Raw genomic sequence first — 21,390 nt, forward strand, 5'->3', positions numbered from 1 at the left:
ACATAGCACATACATATCATATAACAACATACAACACATATATTATATCATACAAGACCTTCCGGTCACACATAAGTACCCTTCCAGGTACAATATAGTGAGAAAACTCACCTTAGAGTCTGGGTAAATCTCTGACTCGGTAGAAATACGATCTAGCCTCCGCCTAATCACATAAAGTAAATACTCTCATAAATATAACTCTCGATGCTAGACTCAACCCTCCCTTGGCACCCTCAGAAGGGTAAAAGACCATTTTAGCCCCCTCTTGGCTCAAAAGCCCCATTGTTAACCAAACCCTAAAAGTCAACAAAAGTTAACGGTCAAAATTTGACCCGACTCGTCGAGTGCACTTGGGCGACTCAACGAGTCTACACGTGTCCACTATCTCTCTAGTCTCACTTGGCACATCGAGTCTTTCCCCTTGCTCGACGAGTTACACATGACATGAATCGCGGGGCCACCCCGACTCAACTCGGCGAGTCTCAAGATCAACTCGGCGATTTCCGCCTTGAACTCCAGTCCTCTATCCCCCCCCCCCCTCTGACTCACCGAGTCATTCCCCCAACTCAGCTAGTTACTCACTGAGTGATTTACGGGAAACCCTAACCCTACTCGTCGAGTCTGCCCTTGGACTCGGCGAGTTCATGCCATGCACAAACTCAAATGACCTCCTGAGGTCAAATTTGTTCCTTTAATCCATAGATCTGACCTTCCCAAGCATGATAATCACGTAAAGCTCGGATCTTGACACTTATGTGACGTCTAGGTGGTTTCACTTGGTGATTTAGCCCCAAAAACAACATCCTAAGTTCATTACCTCCATAGCTCAACATAAAGCAAGTTGGAATAAGCTCTTTAGACCACTATGGGTCCAGATCTAAAGTCTCAATACGAAGAGGGGCCATACTCTCACAAATCATTCCGATAAAGGACATAAAAACTCTACATCTATGGATTCCTTCAACAAAACAGACAAAGGATCGATACAATACCTAAAGGATGAAGTCCTTTGCTCGAAATCCCCAAATGCACAACCTCATTGGTCTCCTCTAAGCTGGAATCACCACCTTCTTGCAAGAACCAACCACTGTTGGATAAGGTGTCTAAGTCCATAACTATTTCTGGTATGTACTTGACCCGACCCGGCATGGTCCATTTGGGTTGCATGGCACCATGCAATTGGATAGACTAATTGAGAGTAATAACACTTGGAGATTATTAATATATTATAAGTTCTAATATATTAATAATATTATTTGATTAGTTTGATCAAGAATTAATTTAGAATTAATTAAGTGATCAAAAGATAACTAATTAAATATATGGGTTGATTATGTAAATCATCCATATCTTGTATAGTGGGCTAAAAGGCTCCATGGACTATCAAGTTGGGTTCCACCCATAGGATGCTCCATGGGAGTTACAAACCCATGGGTCATGGAAATGAAGAGTCATGACACATTAGGGTTTAACCCTAGATGTGTCAACACTATATAAGTAACATGTTCTCCACCCAAAATCGGCTACACTAAGAAACAAGAGGGCTTGGCCGATTTTGAAGAAGTGTGTATACTCTCATAAGTTCTTCCAAGAGCATTTGGTGTTGTGTGAAGCATTTGAGGCATCACACTTGGGGTGCTAGGCTCACAAGGTTTCAAGGAACACAAACAACAACAAGGTAAGTTATTCTATCTATACTTTATGTTAAAATTGTTCCCCATGTATGCTAGATAGGAATATAACCTTGGAATTCAACTTTGCATGACAATTAGACAAACATAGATCCAAGGTTATTAGGGTTGCATGTACACTTAGGAAGTGTTAGAATGCTCAAAACCCATCAGTGGTATCAGAGCCTAGGCTTGTTTGCTCTTATTTGAGCTTAAAAGTTGAAAACAGAATCGGAAATCTTGTTGTCTGCGAATGGACTCGTCGAGTCTATAGGGGGGACTCATCGAGTCCATGAGTATCTTCAACCAACTCGGCGAGTCAGTTCATGCACTCGGCGAGTAGGGTCGACTGAGTGCAGAATTTCGATTCAGTTGCTGGAAATGAATTAGAAACATTACCCTAAACTGTTTTGGTAATTGAAAACTTGTTTTTGGTGGTGTAATGTCTTTGCTAATTCATTTACAACAACTAGTTATCAAAATTACAAAGTTTTAAATGTAATTTTTTGATTGTGTTCATATTCATGTTCTTGTTCTTATGATGTTTTAGATGATCATAGGAATTATTTGTAACCTATGTGGTAGATTAATTCTTGATCATAATGTGTTTTAATAGAGTCCATAACTTATCCTTAAGTTATGGAAAACCAAGAGTCACACTTGAGTTAAAACCATTAAGAAAAACACAAGAGTTAGAAAAATGAAGAGTCTTCATTTTATTACTCTATTAAACTCATAAGTTACAAGAAATGAAAAGTTTTGAAAGTTACAAAACTTGCCCTCAAGTTTTGGAACAAGTAAAGTTAAGTTAAAACTTTAAGTTCCAACCCCTAGAATTTTAAAAGTTAAAATTCAACCCTTATACTTATATTATGATGATTTAATAATTATATATATATGTATAAGAATTAAGTAGTCTTACCGCTAGTACGCCTCATTCACGAAGCCGGTCTATAAGGTGGGTATAAGGTTGTTGCCTATAAAATGGTGACTTAATGGGTGTACATTCTCACCCACCGCTTGCTTGACTGGTGGAGGGTCGTTAGCCGAACGGGTAAGACAAGGACTTATAAATTCTCATTCAAAGTATGATGAATATAATAAAGTAACTAAATGTTTATTAAATTCCGAATCTTAGTTACTTTAGGAAAATGTGAATAAGGTGCTAATCCATGAAATTACACTTTACACTTTGTCTAAGTCGTTGGTGGAGCGTGTGTGGTTAACCGGCACACTAACTTGGACTTAACAAGGTAGGTAAAGGGTGACTTAAGGTTTATTATAGTATCGGTGGAGCGTGTGTGGTTTACCGGCACATCGATTGAGTGATAAACTTTAAGGGTACCAAGTGATTTGCATGGTTACTTCACACCTCGTTTTGTGATCCTCGGCATCCCAGTCACAAAACCTGGAGGGCACTCCCGAGATTGAAACATGCCTTTGAAAAGTTCATTGGATCTCAAAGAATCTAGGAATTTCTAAAACCAATAAAAACTAAATATCTAATATTTCGGTTTTCGTGGTGGAAATTGGTGAATCGTCATTCACCTACCTTTCAAATATGGTATAGCTTAGATTACGGCATACCTCTTCTAAGTTATATTATATTGTGATTGGATCCTAGCCTTAATATTACATTTGAGTGTTTTATTAAGGACTCTCTTAAAGCTAAACTAAACTTGTTCTTCTCTTTCAGATGTCTTCAAACAATGCTTCTGGCTCGAATCCTAATGGCTCCTTTACTCTTATGAGTTTGTGCGGGAAAGTCACCTTTGATGGATCCAACTTCAATAAATGGATCAGAAACATCAGGATGATTACCCGCTACGAGGACAAAGAATATGTCCTTGACAAGGAGCTTAAGGAAATTGATGAGTCCACCGCAACTCCACAGGAGATCGCTGACTTTCATACTCATGAAAGAGATGCAACCAAGGTGGCTTGCATCATGTTGGCCACCATGACAGCTGAACTCCAAAAGTCTTATGAGGATTTCTACCCTTATGAAATGCACCAAGATTTGATGGAAAGATACCATCAAAGTGCACGACAAGAGAGGTACGAAGTCATCTGCTCCATGATAACAACCATGATGAAGGACGGAGAGTCCGTCACGAGCCACATGCAGAAAATGCAAAGGTATGTGGATCGTTTGCTGAAGCTCAATGTGAACTTCCCTGAGGAGCTTGCAATAGATATCATTTTGCACTCCTTACCATCGTGCTATGATCAATTCCGCATGACATATCACATGAACAAGGAAGAGGTCACCCTCAGCAAACTTCAGGGACTTCTCAAGACCGCAGAAACAGGTCTTAAAGGGAAGTCGGTTGCTATCACTCCTACTCCAGACTCAACTCCGGTCTTGGCAATCGGGCAAAGTCGAGGGAGGAAGAGAAAGAGATCTTCGAAGGGTACCAAGGCTCGGACCCTTGATGGCTCTTCTTCAAGTGGAACCAAGAAAGGTTTCATTACTCCTTCTTCTGACCCAAAAGAGGCTGAATGCTTCTATTGCCATGAAAAAGCTCATTGGAAGCGGAACTGCCCAAAGTACCAGCAGGATGTGAAGGATGGGAAAGTCAAACCCAACCATGCAGGTATTTACACTATCATTTCTAATAACTCACCCCATTCGAAATCTTGGGTCCTTGATACCGGTTGCGGTATTCATATTTGTTGTGACTTGCAGGGACTAGGAAGAAGTGAGAATGTGGAGCAAGGAAGAATAAACTTAATCATGGGGAATAGGAAAGTTACACCTGTCACCAAGATTGGAGTTTATACTTTATCGCTAAGTAGTGGGTTAAATTTAGATTTGAATAAATGTTGTTATTCGCCAGAAATGGCAAGAAATATTATTTCCTTTCATGCATTGTACAAACAAGGTTTCACCTTTTCGTTTGATAATGAAGTTGGTTCGATTAATGCTTTCTTTAATAATGTACTTTATTTTAAAGCATTACCTTGTGATGGTGTGTATGAAGCTGTATCTATTGTAGATAACTTAGGAAATAATGTTTTGTGTATTGATTCTACTAATAATAATAACTTGGATAAAGCATCATTATGGCATTGTCGTCTTGGACATATAAGCAAGAAACGCATAGGCCAACTCCAAAAGGATGGAGTCTTGGAGTCGTTTGACCTAAAGTCAAATGATAGTTGCGAATCGTGCTTACTTGGAAAAATGACAAAGTCACCCTTCACAGGCTCGTGTGAAAGGGGTGAAGGTTTGTTGGACCTTATACACACGGATGTGTGTGGGCCATTCAAACATGCCACAAGGGATGCTAATCGTTATTATTTGACTTTTACTGATGATTACAGTAGATATGGATATGTCTACTTAATCAAGCATAAGTCAGAGACTTTCGAGAAGTTTAAGGAATTTAAACAGGAAGTCGAGAATCAATTGGGCAGGAACATTAAGATGCTTCGATCCGATCGAGGTGGTGAGTATCTTAGTTCAGAGTTCCTCGACTATCTAAAGGAATGTGGGATTGTCTCACAATTGACACCTCCCAGGACACCGCAGTTGAATGGTGTGGCTGAGAGGCGTAATCGAACCTTGTTGGACATGGTTCGTTCCATGATGAGTCGAGCTTCGCTACCAATCTCATTCTGGGGGTATGCCTTAGAGACTGCCGCCCATATCCTTAATCTAGTCCCTACAAAGAAAGTTGCCAAAACTCCTCACGAGATGTGGACTGGTAAAGTACCTAAACTAGACCACATCAAGATTTGGGGTTGCGAGGCTTTCGTGAGACGCGAGACTCATGATAAGCTCGAACCCCGAAGCGAGAGGTGTATTTTCATCGGCTACCCACAACAATCCTTTGGTTACCTCTTCTACAGACCTAGTGACAACGTGGTCTTTGTAGCAAGAAGAGGAGTCTTTCGAGAAAGAGAGTTTATAAGCCAAGGAGACAGTGGGAGGAAAATTGATCTTGAAGAAATTCAAGAGTCAAGTGGTGAAGGAACTTCAAACTCTAGCCCTCAACTTGAGGAGGAAACTCCTGTTGAGCCAATTGACGAATCTGTACCTCTGAGGCGTTCCACGAGAGTTAGGAGTGCACCTGAGCATTACTATGGATTCCATATTACTGCAGAAGGTGAGACACTTATTAGTGATGAGACACTAGTAAGTTAAGATGACCCTAACAGCTACGAGGAAGCCATGGCAGGCCCCGAGTCTGCTAAATGGAAAGAGGCTATGGATAGCGAGATACAATCCATGTATGACAATCAAGTTTGGAACTTGGTTGAGAATGTACCAGGTCGAAAGACTGTAGGGTGCAAATGGGTCTTCAAGAAGAAGACCGACATGGATGGTAAAGTACACACTTATAAGGCTAGACTGGTTGCAAAGGGCTTCTCTCAAATTCCTGGAGTGGATTATGATGAGACCTTTTCTCCGGTAGCCAAGATTAAGTCTATTCGGGTTCTGTTAGCCATAGCCGCATTTCATGACTATGAAATTTGGCAAATGGATGTCAAAAACGCTTTCCTTAATGGGAAGTTGGCTGAAGATGTTTACATGAGTCAGCCAGAGGGTTTTGTCAGCAACAAGTACCCTAATAGAGTGTGTAAGCTTGAGAAGTCCATTTATGGATTAAAGCAAGCACCTCGCAGATGGAATCTTTGCTTTGATGAAAAGGTCAAGGAATTTGGCTTTTCTAGGAGTGAAGATGAATCTTGTGTATATGTCAAGGCTAGTGGGAGTATATTTAGCTTTTTGGTATTGTATGTGGATGACATACTACTCATAGGAAATGACATTCCAACCCTGCAGGAAGTAAAGTCCTGGCTTGGAAAGTGTTTCGCTATGAAGGACCTTGGTGAAGCTGCCTATATTTTGGGGATAAGGATCTTGAGAGATCGGAGTAAAAGACTAATTGGACTTAGTCAAAGTACCTACTTGGAGAAGATTCTGAAGAGATTCAGAATGCAAGACTCCAAGAAAGGAGAATTGCCCATCCAGAGTAATGCCAAACTGAGTAAGACACAAAGCCCTAGCACTGAGGCTGAGATGGCAGAAATGAGTCGAGTACCTTATGCTTCGGCTGTAGGTTCGATCATGTATGCTATGACGTGTACTCGACCTGATGTAGCCTTTGCCTTGAGCATGGTTAGCAGGTTTCAGGGGAACCCTGGCAAGGCACACTGGACTGCGGTAAAGAATATTCTCAAGTACCTACGAAGGACTAAGGACTGGGTCCTTACCCTCGGTAGGAGTGATGACTTGAGAGTTGTAGGGTATAGTGATGCTAGCTTCCAGACTGATAGGGATAACTTCCGCTCTCAGTCGGGCTGGGTCTTTACCCTAAATGGAGGAGCAATTTCTTGGAAGAGTTCCAAGCAAGAGACAGTGGCAGATTCTACTTGTGAATCAGAGTATATTGCAGCAAGCGAAGCGGCAAAGGAGGCGTTATGGCTGAGGAACTTCATTGGAGACCTTGGAGTTGTACCAGCTATTAAAGAGCCAATGGAAATTTTCTGTGATAGTGAAAGTGCTGTTGCCTTAGCCAAGGAACCAAGGGATCACGGGAGATCCAGACACATCGACAGAAAATACCATTTCATCAGACATCGGATCGAAGAAGGACTCCTCGTGGCAAAGAGGGTATCATCAGATGAGAATCCGGCAGATCCCCTCACGAAGGGACTGACTCGGATTAAGCATCTCCAGCATGCTCGGAGCATAGGGCTGAAGGATGATATTAGATTTAGTAGTTAGATAACCTCGAAATTTGTAAAGTGCAATTGACATTTGATGATGAATAAAAGTGTTTTATTTATGAGTAAAGTGTTACTATCTCTTGTCGGTCGTTTACTATATTTCTTTTACATGTTTTGACTTCCAGAATAATTTTGTTTAGTATAACATATTATTCAAACCTCCACAGTCGGTCATATGTCGGAAGTAGGTATGAATCAAGACTGTCATGTTTGGTTGTAGAGGTCTGGGACAAGGCTACAACAATCATGAGTGCTCATAAGTTCTGAGCATTGGACTCAACCCACGCTCACTGGAATCACTTCATGAAATTCTATCTCGAGTGATCGTGAGACGGTAATATCATATAAATCTTTAAACCTAGAGATATGATTTGTTACTTACAAGTTGGTTATGCATTGATTGTACGAAAAATGCATTGGTAACTCGATGTTATAAAATCGCGCTCTTATGTGTAATTCAATGAGTAATAGAACAAACATATGAGTCGAAGTTTATCTGTTCCTTCTTAGATTAGAAGCTGATATCTGGGCCCCTCGATGATTTTGTTTTGACCTATGTACCAGGCCCGGTCAGAACTCAATTGATGTGTTCAATGAAGTTCTTTGTCAAACAAATTGGAAATCGGGAAACAAACTGTTGGACAATAAGTAAGACATTGTTCCATGTTTTTGTCCGACTGATATCTAGAACAGAGGATTATATGATCACTTATCTTAAATGGCGTACCATCATCTTCTCAGTTTCGAGAAACCTTGAAAAGAGCTACGATTGCCGATCGGTTCCTGAAGTCATACTTGCAGTAATAGTTATTAGACTTATCCAAGTGGGAGACTGTTGGATAAGGTGTCTAAGTCCATAACTATTTCTGGTATGTACTTGACCCGACCCGGCATGGTCCATTTGGGTTGCATGGCACCATGCAATTGGATAGACTAATTGAGAGTAATAACACTTGGAGATTATTAATATATTATAAGTTCTAATATATTAATAATATTATTTGATTAGTTTGATCAAGAATTAATTTAGAATTAATTAAGTGATCAAAAGATAACTAATTAAATATATGGGTTGATTATGTAAATCATCCATATCTTGTATAGTGGGCTAAAAGGCTCCATGGACTATCAAGTTGGGTTCCACCCATAGGATGCTCCATGGGAGTTACAAACCCATGGGTCATGGAAATGAAGAGTCATGACACATTAGGGTTTAACCCTAGATGTGTCAACACTATATAAGTAACATGTTCTCCACCCAAAATCGGCTACACTAAGAAACAAGAGGGCTTGGCCGATTTTGAAGAAGTGTGTATACTCTCATAAGTTCTTCCAAGAGCATTTGGTGTTGTGTGAAGCATTTGAGGCATCACACTTGGGGTGCTAGGCTCACAAGGTTTCAAGGAACACAAACAACAACAAGGTAAGTTATTCTATCTATACTTTATGTTAAAATTGTTCCCCATGTATGCTAGATAGGAATATAACCTTGGAATTCAACTTTGCATGACAATTAGACAAACATAGATCCAAGGTTATTAGGGTTGCATGTACACTTAGGAAGTGTTAGAATGCTCAAAACCCATCAGTGGTATCAGAGCCTAGGCTTGTTTGCTCTTATTTGTGCTTAAAAGTTGAAAACAGAATCGGAAATCTTGTTGTCTGCGAATGGACTCGTCGAGTCTATAGGGGGGACTCATCGAGTCCATGAGTATCTTCAACCAACTCGGCGAGTCAGTTCATGCACTCGGCGAGTCAGTCCATGAGTATCCCCAACTTTCCCCTCTTTCTGAATCGGATCACTCATTTCCAAGGAGAGACCTTTAGGAGTACGAAGTCGCCGACCTGAAATTTGAGCTCGGAATGACGTCTATCCGTATAACTCTTCTAACGTCTCTGGGCCGTCAGCAACCTCTGTCTGACCTGATGTATATGCTCTGTCATCTGTAACACAATCTCTGTACTACCCATCATACGTTGCCCTACCTTTCCCCAACAAATGGGGGTCCGAAACCTCCTCCCATACAACAGTTCAATGGGTGGCGTACCGATGCTCGAATGATGGCTGTTGTTGTAGGAAAACCCAGCCAAGGGCAAATACGTGTCCCAACTTCCGCCGAAATCCAACACACATGCTCAGAGCATGTCCTCGAGCGTCTGAATCGTCCGCTCACTCTGCCCGTCAGTCTGTGGGTGGTATGCGGTACTAAAATACAGCCTCGTACCCAATTCCTCATGAAACTTCTTCCAAATTCTGGAAGTGAAATGCACGTCTCGATCTGAGACAATCGAGATCGGTACTCCATGTTGCGATACCACCTCTCTTACGTACAACTCTGCCAGCCTCTCAGCAGAATAGCTCTCACTAATAGCAAGAAAGTGAGCGCTCTTCGTCAATCGGTCCACAATCACCCAAATTGCATCGACACCTCTCGCAGTCTCGACAATTTGGTGATGAAATCCCTGGAAATCTGTTCCCACTTCCACTCGGGAAACTCTAATGGCTGCAGCTTACCATGTGGACTCTGGTGCTCGGCCTTAACCCTGCGACATGTCAAGAATCTCTACAAACCATGTGATATCCCTCTTCATGCAGGGCCACCAATACTCTCTCTTCAGGTCCAAATACATCTTAGTGGCCCCGGGATGGATCGAGAACTTCGATTGATGAGCCTCTTCCATCAAAATGGTACGCGTTCCGCCCACAAACGGTACCCAAATCCGACCCTGAAATGTCATAAGCCCTCGACTATTGGTAACGAGCTCCGATACCTGTCCGATAACTCGCTCTCTCTTATGGTTTTCTGGTCTCACGGCCTCAGCCTGAGCCCCTCGAATGGTGTCCAACACCGGATTAATCACTGTCAATCTCATGCAAACATCTCACATCGAGGCGCCCTCCGCCCGACGGCTCAAGGCATCGGCTACAACATTAGCCTTGCCCGGGTGGTACACGATCTCGCAGTCGTAATCCTTTACCACATCCAACCACCTCCTCTGGCGCATATTCAGGTTGGGCTGATTCATCAGGTACTTCAAACTCTTATGGTCCGTGTAGATGGTACACCGAACCCCATACAGATAATGACACCAGATCTTGAGGGCGAACACCAGTACCCCCAGCTCCAGATCGTGGGTGGGATACCTCGACTCATGAGGTTTCAGCTGCCTTGATGCATATGCTATCACATACCCCCTCTGCATAAGCACCGCTCCCAACCCTGATATTGACGCGTCGCAATACACTACGAAATCCTCCATTCCCTCCGGAAGGGCTAACATCGGGGCTTCACACAGTCTATGGCGAAGTGTCTTGAAGGAGGCCTGCTGCTCTGGGCCCCATGAAAGAGAAACACCCTTCCGGGTCAACCTGGTGAGTGGCACGACAATCTTGGAGAAATACCTGATAAATCTCCGATAATAACCAGCCAACCCTAGGAAACTCTTGATCTCGGTACCTCCCAACTCATTACTGCCTCGATCTTGGCCGGATCGACCAATACCCCCTTCTGGTTAACGAGGTGTGCAAGGAACTTGACCTCTCATAACCATAAATCACACTTGGAGAAATTGGCATAAAGCCTCTCCGATCTCAAAACTCTGAGGATCTCCCTTAAATGCTCCTCATGCTGCTCTCTGGACCTCGAATATACTAATATGTCGTCGATGAAATCGATCACCGAGTGATCCAACATCGGCCTGCACACCCTGTTCATGAGGTCCATAAACACCACCGGTGCATTGGTGAGCCCGAAGGGCATCACCACGAAATCGTAATACCCGTAACGAGTCCTGAACGCTGTCTTCTGGATATCCTCATCTCGCACCCTCACCTGATGATATCCAGACCTCCAATCGATTTTAGAGAACCAAGATGCTCCCTGTAACTGATCGAACAAATCGTCGATCCTCGGCAACGGGTAACGGTTCTTGACCGTCAGCTTGTTCAACTCCCGGTAACCAATGCACATCCGATGTGAACCATCTTTTTTCTTGACAAAAAGGATAGGCGCTTCCCATGGCGAACTGCTCGGCCAAATAAACCCTTTTCCCAGCAGCTCCTGAAGTTGAGAGGATAACTCCTGCATCTTTGGAGGCGCAAGGCGATAGGGCGCCTTGGCGATAGGCGCAGCCCCCGGAACCAAATCAATACTAAACTCTACCTGCCTCTCGGGAGCGACACCAGGTAACTCCTCCAGAAATATTAAGGATTATCAACTTAAAATCATTCATTAACTGTTTTTATCTCAAAAAATGATAACGAAATGTCAAATATGAGTGTAAACTTCATTTATGATTGTTGTAAGTTCACAAAAAAGATCATGAAATGCATCAATTTTTATATTGATCTGAAGCATTTGTTTTTGCAAAATCAGTCATTGACGAAATTTTTTACTTTATCAAGCTTTTTCTGTTCGATTCAACAATTATAGATGAAGATTTAGGGTTTTAAAATGTATATAAATACTAAATACAAGTACATATATTTTTAAATGTATATTTATGTTAGTAAAAATATTTTTATACATTTAAAAATGTATGTATAAAATATTTTTATACAATTAAAAGTGTAATAATAATAATAATAATAATAATAATAATAATAATAATAATAATAATAACAACAACAACAACAACAGTCAATGTAAGGGTAAATACGAACATTTTTGAAAAACTTAAGGGTAAATCTGAACATTTTTAAAAATTCAAGGGGTTTAATGGCATTAGGTAACCGGTAGATTACCTGGAAACCGGCTACAAGGGTAAAAATAAACAAATTAAACAAAACTTCGGGCTTTACTGGACATAAAATACGTCAAAGGGTAAAACCGATATTTTTGTGAAAACTTAAGGGCTTTTATGTCATTTTCCCTAATTGGATATCATTGCTTCAATTTAGATAGAAGGATATTAGTGAACGAATTTATAACATCTAATTGCCGGATTAAAATTTGTGGATGCTCGGTTGCTCTTTATGTCCACGGACTATATCATACATACTTATAAAACTAGTATTTTTTTCTTGAATCTCATGCATTTGAAACCCCCATTTTTTAACTTCCTTAAACCACATTCATTTGAAACCCCCCTTTTTTTTTAACTAATGTAACTAAAAGTTTTCTTAACTATGATTTGACACTCAAAAGTTTTATAACTTATATTATGTTTAATTAGTATTTAGTGAAAAGTTTACTAGAAAAATGTTAATCTTTTGTGTCTTTTGTGTTATATAAAATCTTACATGTAAGAATGATATCATAATATCATTGTTTTGCTTGGAATATATTTCAACCAAAACAAATGAAACTTTTTTATTCTTTCTTTATATTCAGTTTCTCATTTAATCGTTATATTTGATTTGTATGTATTACTCAATTTTGAATGCGACCCTCCAAACATCAATGTTTTGCTTGGAATATCTTTCTGATTCTTCTTTTTCAAGAAAAAAATATTTTGATTGCAGGTTAGTGAAGAATTGTCATCAAGTTTCTATGTTGAATGGTGTTAAATGAAGAAAGCAGATTCAGAAAATGGATATATGTTTGTTTTTGTTTGAGCAAAGTTGATGAATATTAGTTTTTTCTTTTGATTTAAATGTATGTTTATGTAACATCTTTATTTATATATTCAACCACCCAATGCTATTATTTATTTGATTGTAGTTTTTCTATTCTGATTATGTTTATTTTCTATTATTTTTTTGTTGGGTTATCCTACACAACATATTTAAAAGATACTATTTAAAAGATAACATAATTTTTAACATTTGATATGTAATTATGATAAATTTATCATGATATGTTCTTCATATGAAATTAATTTATCCATATTACTACGACAAGAATTACATATGACATTTACGAATATATATATATATATATATATATATATATATATATATATATATATATATATATATATATATATATATATATATATATATATATATATATATATATATATATATATATAACGATGAATAAAAATCATAAGGATCATAAAAAATGGTATCAGAGCCAAGAAAAGATTTTGGGGAGGTTATGCATGATATATTTACTTCTAAAGTTTTTGGTTTAATATCCTATAAGAAATATATAAGTTTTAATAAGCATGATACAGAGACAAGACCAGTGATTGGCTGGATTAGCGTAAAGCGCGCAGATAAGGACGTAAGACGCGGTGCCGGACCACAATCATCGTCGGGACGAATCCCCTCTGTTCACCATTATTAAAACAGGTAAGTTTTCTTATAGAATTTTAAAACAAAAAATATGAGTAAAATTTCAGGCATACTATCCAAAAAATATATTCTTGGTAAACATATCAATAATGAACAAGATGATGATGATAATCAAATAAATTCTATTGAAGAAACCGTTAATAACATAGAACAAAGTTTGAATAATTGGACAATACCTAAAACTAATATTAATACAATATATAAAATAGGAACTTTTGATTACTTTCAAGGTTATTCTATTAAAATGACAGAACAAACTTTGTCTATTGGTCAAAACCAACAAAACTTACATTTGTTATCATCACGATCTATTCTAGAGCATAGAACGAAATATAAATTTTTACATGTCGGTTTAGTCCAAATTGCTATCAAGCCTCTATTTAGAATTGGAATAGATGCCCCTGTTCTCCTTATTTTAAGAGACAGGAGACATAAAGATTTTCAAAATTCTATTTTAGCTATGGCTGAAACAAATATTGCTAACGGACCTATTTATTTCAATTGTTATCCGAATTTCTCTGTAGGATTATTTGATAAAAATATTTTAGATACTTTAGTTTTAACTATAGAAACAAAAAATTTAGAATTTAAGGATGATACAAAGCCTTTAGCAATAATTTATCGTGTTTGTTACAAAACTATGACAACTACACTTGAACCAAAAACACGTTTATCAAATCCTAAAAATGAAACAATTATTTTTGAAGCAAATACTAACCATACCAAAGTTCATACACCAAAAAGATTAAAATGGTCTGATATAACCCAATCATGTAATTGGAACTTACAAAATGTTATTGATCCAAAACCATTAGACTCTTCAAAACAAATCTCAAATATTATTGAATATAATGATGGTTCTGTAGATATAAATTTTTCTTCCTTAAATATTTCATCATCCAGATTATCAACTTCTTTTCCAGAAACAGGCTCTTCAAAATCTTCGTTATTAAAGTCGAGATCTTTAAAACTAAAAACTGTTGACTATACTAATTCTATCCCCAAATCCATTAACTACCGAAAAGGGTCTTCAAAAAATTATTTACCAAAATAACTATGCAAATGAAACCTTATCTAGTATTACCGAGCATCTAGTAAAAATTGAAGAAAAATTTTTTAAAGATAAAAACATTAACAAGCAAGATATGGCAAGCACTAGTAATTTAAGTTTTGTTCCTTGCCAAATCGATGGTAATTTTAATCTAGGAAATACAGATTTAATTAACGAATTAGAAAAAAGACTTTCAAAACTTCATATCTCAAACACTAATAATATTAATACTCTTACGAATGAAGAATCTGAAAATAGTGATATTAATAGTGAAACAAATTTTGAAACTCTTGCTCAACAATTTAATACGAATGATGATATTAATCAACTCACTAATGACTTTTCAAATCTTAATAAAATTCATCAATCAAAGCAAAGCACTTTCGGAAAAAATCCAAAACCAACCATAAGAAATTATTGGAATAGACCCTCTCTTCCAGATGTTCAACTTGAAGAACGAAGTTTTCAATTTGACCGTTCTCAATATGATGGTAATTCTATTTATGAATGGAATATTGATGGCCATTCTGAACATCAAATTATGAATATTGTACAAGAAATGACTATGGCTGCTAATGCTTATAAAGCTCATAATAATACTCAACTCCAAATTGTTAATATTATTACTTCTGGTTTTACTGGCAGTCTTAAAGGCTGGTGGGATTTCTATATTTCACAAGAAGAAAAAGATTATATTTTATCTGCTAAGAAAACTATTATAAAACAAGAAAATAATCAACAAATACAAACGTTTGAAGATGATATGGTTAACACTTTAATTTTTGCTATTATCAAAAACTTTGTAGGGGATCCTACTACTTTTCAAGAAAAAACTTCAGAAATTTTAATGAATTTACATTGCAGAAAACTTACTGATTTTAGATGGTATAAAGATAATTATCTTGTTAAAGTTTTTTCAAGACCCGATTGTAAAGAGTCTTATTGGAAAGAACGTTTTATTGCTGGCCTTCCAAAACTCTTGGCGGAAAGAGTTCGACAAAAATTAAGAGAAAATTTTAATAATACCATTCCTTATCAAAATCTAACTTATGGAGATTTAATAAACTATATTAATAAAGAGGGATTGGCAGTTTGTGCTGATCTTAGGTTTAAAGAAAAACTCAAAAAAGATAGAATTAACAGTAAAAATGAATTGGGAAATTTTTGCCAACAATATGGTTATCAGCCCTTAAATGGTCCGTCTACTTCAAAATCTAAAGTTTTTAAGAAAAGATCTTCAAAATATTTTAGGAAAAAGAAATATAATCTTCCAGAAAATTATAAAAAGGATAAAGATTACGCTTCGAAAGCCAAAAAACCATATAGACAAAATTATAAAAAATCTAAAAGAAAATCAAAAGATATTATTATTTGTCATAAATGTGGGCGTAATGGTCATACAGCAAATAATTGTTATGCTAAGACGAAAATAAATGAGTTAAATGTCTCTGAAGACTTGAAAGAACAAATAAGAAAAATTATTTTAAATACTGATTCAGATTCCGATGAAAGTATTTCTGACTTTCAAACAAATGATTTAAATATTCTCGAAAATACTACTTCAAGTTCTGAAGATTCTGATATTTGCGAATGTATTGGTAAATGTCACTGTAACAATTTAATCAATGTAATCACTAGTGGCTCCATTAATGTTCTTTCGCAAGATGATAAAGATCTTTTAAACTCTCTTGATTCTATAAAAGATAAAAATATCCAAGAATTGCTAATAAAACAGATGCTTAATAAAACTAATAACATAACTCCTGCTAATAATGAAAATTTTAATTTAAAAAGTATATACGAAAGATTTACTGAAGCAAAGCCAATTTCTATGCAAGAACTTCAAGAAGAATTAAAAATAGTAAAACGAGAAATAAAAGAAATAAAAAATAAAATTTTAATTTTAGAAAAAGAAAAACCTTCTATTTTTAAAAACAAAAATATAGAAATTAATAATGAAGAAGAAAATAAAATTGAAAATGTAACTATTAGTAAACTTATAAATAATCAAGTTTCTCAAAAATGGAACACTAAAATTACTTTAGTTAAGGATAATTTTAAAATTAACCTAACTGCTTTAATTGATAGTGGTGTTGATATGAATTGTATTCAAGAAGGAATTTTTCCTACACAATTTTATGAAAAAACTACATCTAGACTTACTGGTGCCGGAGGTACAAAATTAATTGTAAATTATAAAGTTTCTGATGTTCATATTTGTAATGACCAAGATTACTGTTATAAAACTCACCTAATTTTAGTAAAAGATCTATCTTCTCCTTTAATTCTAGGAACACCTTTCATTACAAAACTATATCCTTTTATGGTTCATGATGATGGTATAAGAACCAACATTTTTGGAAAAGAAATTATATTTAAATTTTGTGAACCTCCTTTATATTCAACAATTAATGTCCTTAATTATAAAACGCAACAAGCCAAATATCTTATTAACGAAATAAATAATGTTCGAATAACTAATCAATTAAGTGATAATAATATTCAAAATAAAATAACCGGATTAAAATTAAAATTTGAAAAAAATGTTTGTTCTAATATTCCTAATGCCTTTTGGAATAGAAAGCAACATATTGTAAAACTACCATATATAAAATTTTTTAATGAAAAGGATATTCCTTCAAAATCTAGAGCCATTCACATGAATAATGAATTAGAAAGTCATTGTAAAAATGAAATTCAAGATTTAATAAATAAAAAACTCATAAGACCTTCTAAGTCACCATGGTCTTGTTCAGCATTTTATGTTATGAATGCTGCAGAATTAGAAAGAGGATCACCAAGATTAGTTATCAATTATAAACCTTTAAACAAAGTTTTAGAATGGATTCGTTATCCTATTCCTAATAAACGAAATTTGCTAAAAAAGCTTTATGATTCAAAAATATTTTCAAAGTTTGATATGAAATCAGGATTTTGGCAAATACAAATTCATGAGGAAGATAAATACAAAACTGGTTTTAATGTTCCCTTTGGGCATTTTGAATGGAATGTAATGCCTTTTGGATTAAAAAATGCTCCTTCTGAATTCCAAAATATTATGAATGATATCATAACTCCTATAAGTAGTTTTGCTATTGCTTATATCGACGATGTCCTAATTTTTTCAAAATCAATTGATCAACATTTTAAACATTTAAATCAATTTCATGATTTAATTTATCAAAATGGTTTAGCTGTCTCTGCAACAAAAATGCATTTATTTAAAAATGAAATTCGTTTTCTAGGACATGATATTGTCAAAAACACTATTAGACCTATAACAAGAAGCTTGCAATTTTCTACTAAATTTCCTGATGAAATTAAAGATAAAAAACAACTTCAAAGATTTTTAGGATGCTTAAATTACATCCATGATTTTTTCAAAGATTTAGGGATCATATGTAAACCACTTTATAATCGATTAAAAGACAATCCTGAACCATGGACTCAAAAACATACAGATATAATTAAATATATAAAACAAAAGGTCCCTACTTTGCCATGTTTAAATTTACCTCATCCCGATGCCAAAATCATAGTTGAAACCGATGCTAGTGATATTGGATTCGGAGGAATTTTAAAACAAAAATTTGTTAACTCAACTGAAGAGCAATTAGTTCGATATTACTCTGGTGCATGGAATAATACACAGAAAAATTATTCAACTGTCAAAAAGGAAATTTTAAGCATTGTTTTATGTATTAAGAAATTTGAAGATGATTTATTTATGAAAACTTTTTTATTAAGAATAGATTGTCAATCTGCAAAAAGTATTTTGGAAAAAGATGTAAAAAATATTATTTCCAAGCAAATTTTTGCTCGTTGGCAAGCCCTCTTAGGTAACTTTGATTTCGAAATAGAATTTATAAAAGGAGAAAATAACTCACTTCCTGACTTTCTTTCTCGAGAATTTTTGCAGGGAAAATGAGTTCATCGTCCTCTTCCAAACATGATGACAAGAAGCCAGTCTATCAAAATCTTGTTCCAGCCTCTCAAAAGCTAGTTCCATTTCAAAATCAAAATCGTTTTTCTCCTTTAACACCTACTTCTAAGAATTCACAACTTTATTCTAATATCCTTCAGTCAAAACTTGTTACTCCAAAAGTTGCTTCAACTGACACAATAAGCCCTTTTGCAAAACCTATCTCTCCTCAAACTCAAAAATCTGTTACTCCTAGCCCTTCTACAAAAACTCCTTATGTTCTTAATCCAAATTTCCTAAGAGTTCAAATTCTTGAAGATTTTCAAATCCATAAGTTACACCAAGGTTTTCATATTCTCACCAATCATCTCTTTGGACAAGGAAAAACCTTTTATGTTGATTCATATAAAACCCGAGAATATTATCAAGCTATTCTGCAAGAATCTGGTTCGGTCAATTTTGTTCATCGTTCTAATTCTAAAGAGGGAAACATTGATTTTAGCAAAGCTCATATTATCAAAATCATTTCTCCAGAAAGTTGGGTTCCAAACCTTCACTCTGAAAAACCTCTTATAAGTTATCCTGCTTATCCCAAATTTTCTTACTATGATTATCAAGACGCCTGGACTAAGGCATTCTTTATTCGGAATTATTCACATTCATGGTTTATCTTCTTTGATTTGAACTTCAATTGTGAATATCCAAGATGGTTTATCAATTGGTACAAATATATGGGTATTCTTCCAAATTGTTTACCAAAAGAAATTTACGATGGATATCTCAAATTTAAAGAATTGTTTATTCAACAAATTCCAGAATTTGAATACATGTTACAATTCACTATGATATTTAAAGTTCCATGGATAATGTCTTGGACTTTTCATTATCAAGAAGCAAAAGACACCTCTCCTCCCTGGCTTAATCGCCAATTTCGCTCAAAATGGTGGGATAAAATGAAGATTTCTCAAGCTAGTGAACAAGCAGTAATTAAACATTATCAAGAAATATATATTCAAAAACCAGAAGTCGAAGCCACTTTTATCAACAGTCTTCCCAAAAGCGATGTGGATCTAATTGCAAGAATTAAAGATGCTGCTACCTCTTCTCCTCAAGAACTTCAAAAATTACTTCAAGAAATTCGCCAAACTCCATCAGTTTCTGACGATTCTCCAAAATCTATAAAGAATGATTTATTCGAAGACGCTCAAGACCCTTTTGATGATCCTTATGAAGAATAAGAAATCATTATCCATAAATTTGATGTAATATTTTAAATGTAAGATATTTCGTTTTTTCTATTATCAAAATTTCGTTTTTCAAGTACGAATACATGTATACTATGTAGGTATTCATGTATTTATGTATAAACAATTTTTATCAAAATTATTATCAAATCTATAATCAATGATGATATGAAGACAAAAAACTTTAGAAGATGCTCTATAATGGCTTGCTTTATCAAAAGAAGATGAATGACAACCACTTTCAAGGACAACCACTTGCAAATAATTATTGATTGGCCATGGATTCTTACGGAAAAATTTATCACAAGATGATTTCAAGACTTTGAAGACTCCAAGATGATTATAAATAGAGGTTATCACAAGAGAAAAAATTCATTCTCTAAAAAATGTTCATCCAATGTCTAAAAAATCTCCAAGAGTCTCTCTTTCTACTAGTAGATGTTCAAAGTCTTTAGATTTTCAAATAATTCTTTCTCCAGAAGTATGTACTGATTGTAATTCAAGCCTAATTCAAGAAGGTATTATCTAAAATATTCTATTGTTGTGTTATTTTTATGATAATTTCATTGCGAGTTATTCTAACTATTAATTCTACAAGATTTGAAATTTTTGTTAAAATAGTACTCGTTTTTAATAATCAAATTAATCAAATTCATGGTTAGATCATTTAATTATGTCTAGCAAAATTTTGATGAATTGTATTCCTAATAGAAATATTCTTTTAAAAATACAGCAAATCCAAGAATCTATTAATAACTCTGAGCAAAATCTTAAAGATTCTTATAAACTTAATAATCAAGGCACAATTTTAAACAATAATCATATTCATGATGTTAGACGATTCATAAGAGCAAGTATTAAAATTCGTTACAAACAGATACGTTATCTAAAAACAAAACTAGTCATTTTCTAGTTATACTAACGATGAATAAAAATCATAAGGATCATAAAAAATGGTATCATATATATATATATATATATATATATATATATATATATATATATATATATATATTATATGTGATTTGTTTAACATGTATATGCACCTATGTATGTTATAAATTTATAATTAAATATCTTTATGTTTAATAATTAAAGGGATTAAAATGATGTATCAAAACCAATTATTTAGATGAATATAATAATAATAATAATAATAATAATAATAATAATAATAAATACACATTTCCAAGTACCGCATTCATGTCAAACTCACATTACAACTCAATAGTTTTCTAATTTATATATATTTATTAGTTATAACTCAAAAGTTTTTAAATTATAATTATTAATTAGTAATCACTAATAACTTTTTATTTTCTTTTCTTTTATAGGATCGTAAAGTTTTGCTCATTAAAAATATTAATGTATTTGAAGAGATTTGTGATTTAAATATGAAGAGTTAATATAAATGTTATAATAGATGTTTTAGTGTTTTTATGTTATTAAAAGTTACAGTGTTTATTTTTCATATTTTTTATTATTCGTTGTATATATATATATATATATATATATATATATAT

This window comes from Lactuca saligna, chromosome 1 (assembly GCF_052625555.1).
Source record: "Lactuca saligna cultivar CGN05327 chromosome 1, ASM5262555v1, whole genome shotgun sequence".
In the NCBI taxonomy this organism is placed as follows: domain Eukaryota; kingdom Viridiplantae; phylum Streptophyta; class Magnoliopsida; order Asterales; family Asteraceae; genus Lactuca; species Lactuca saligna.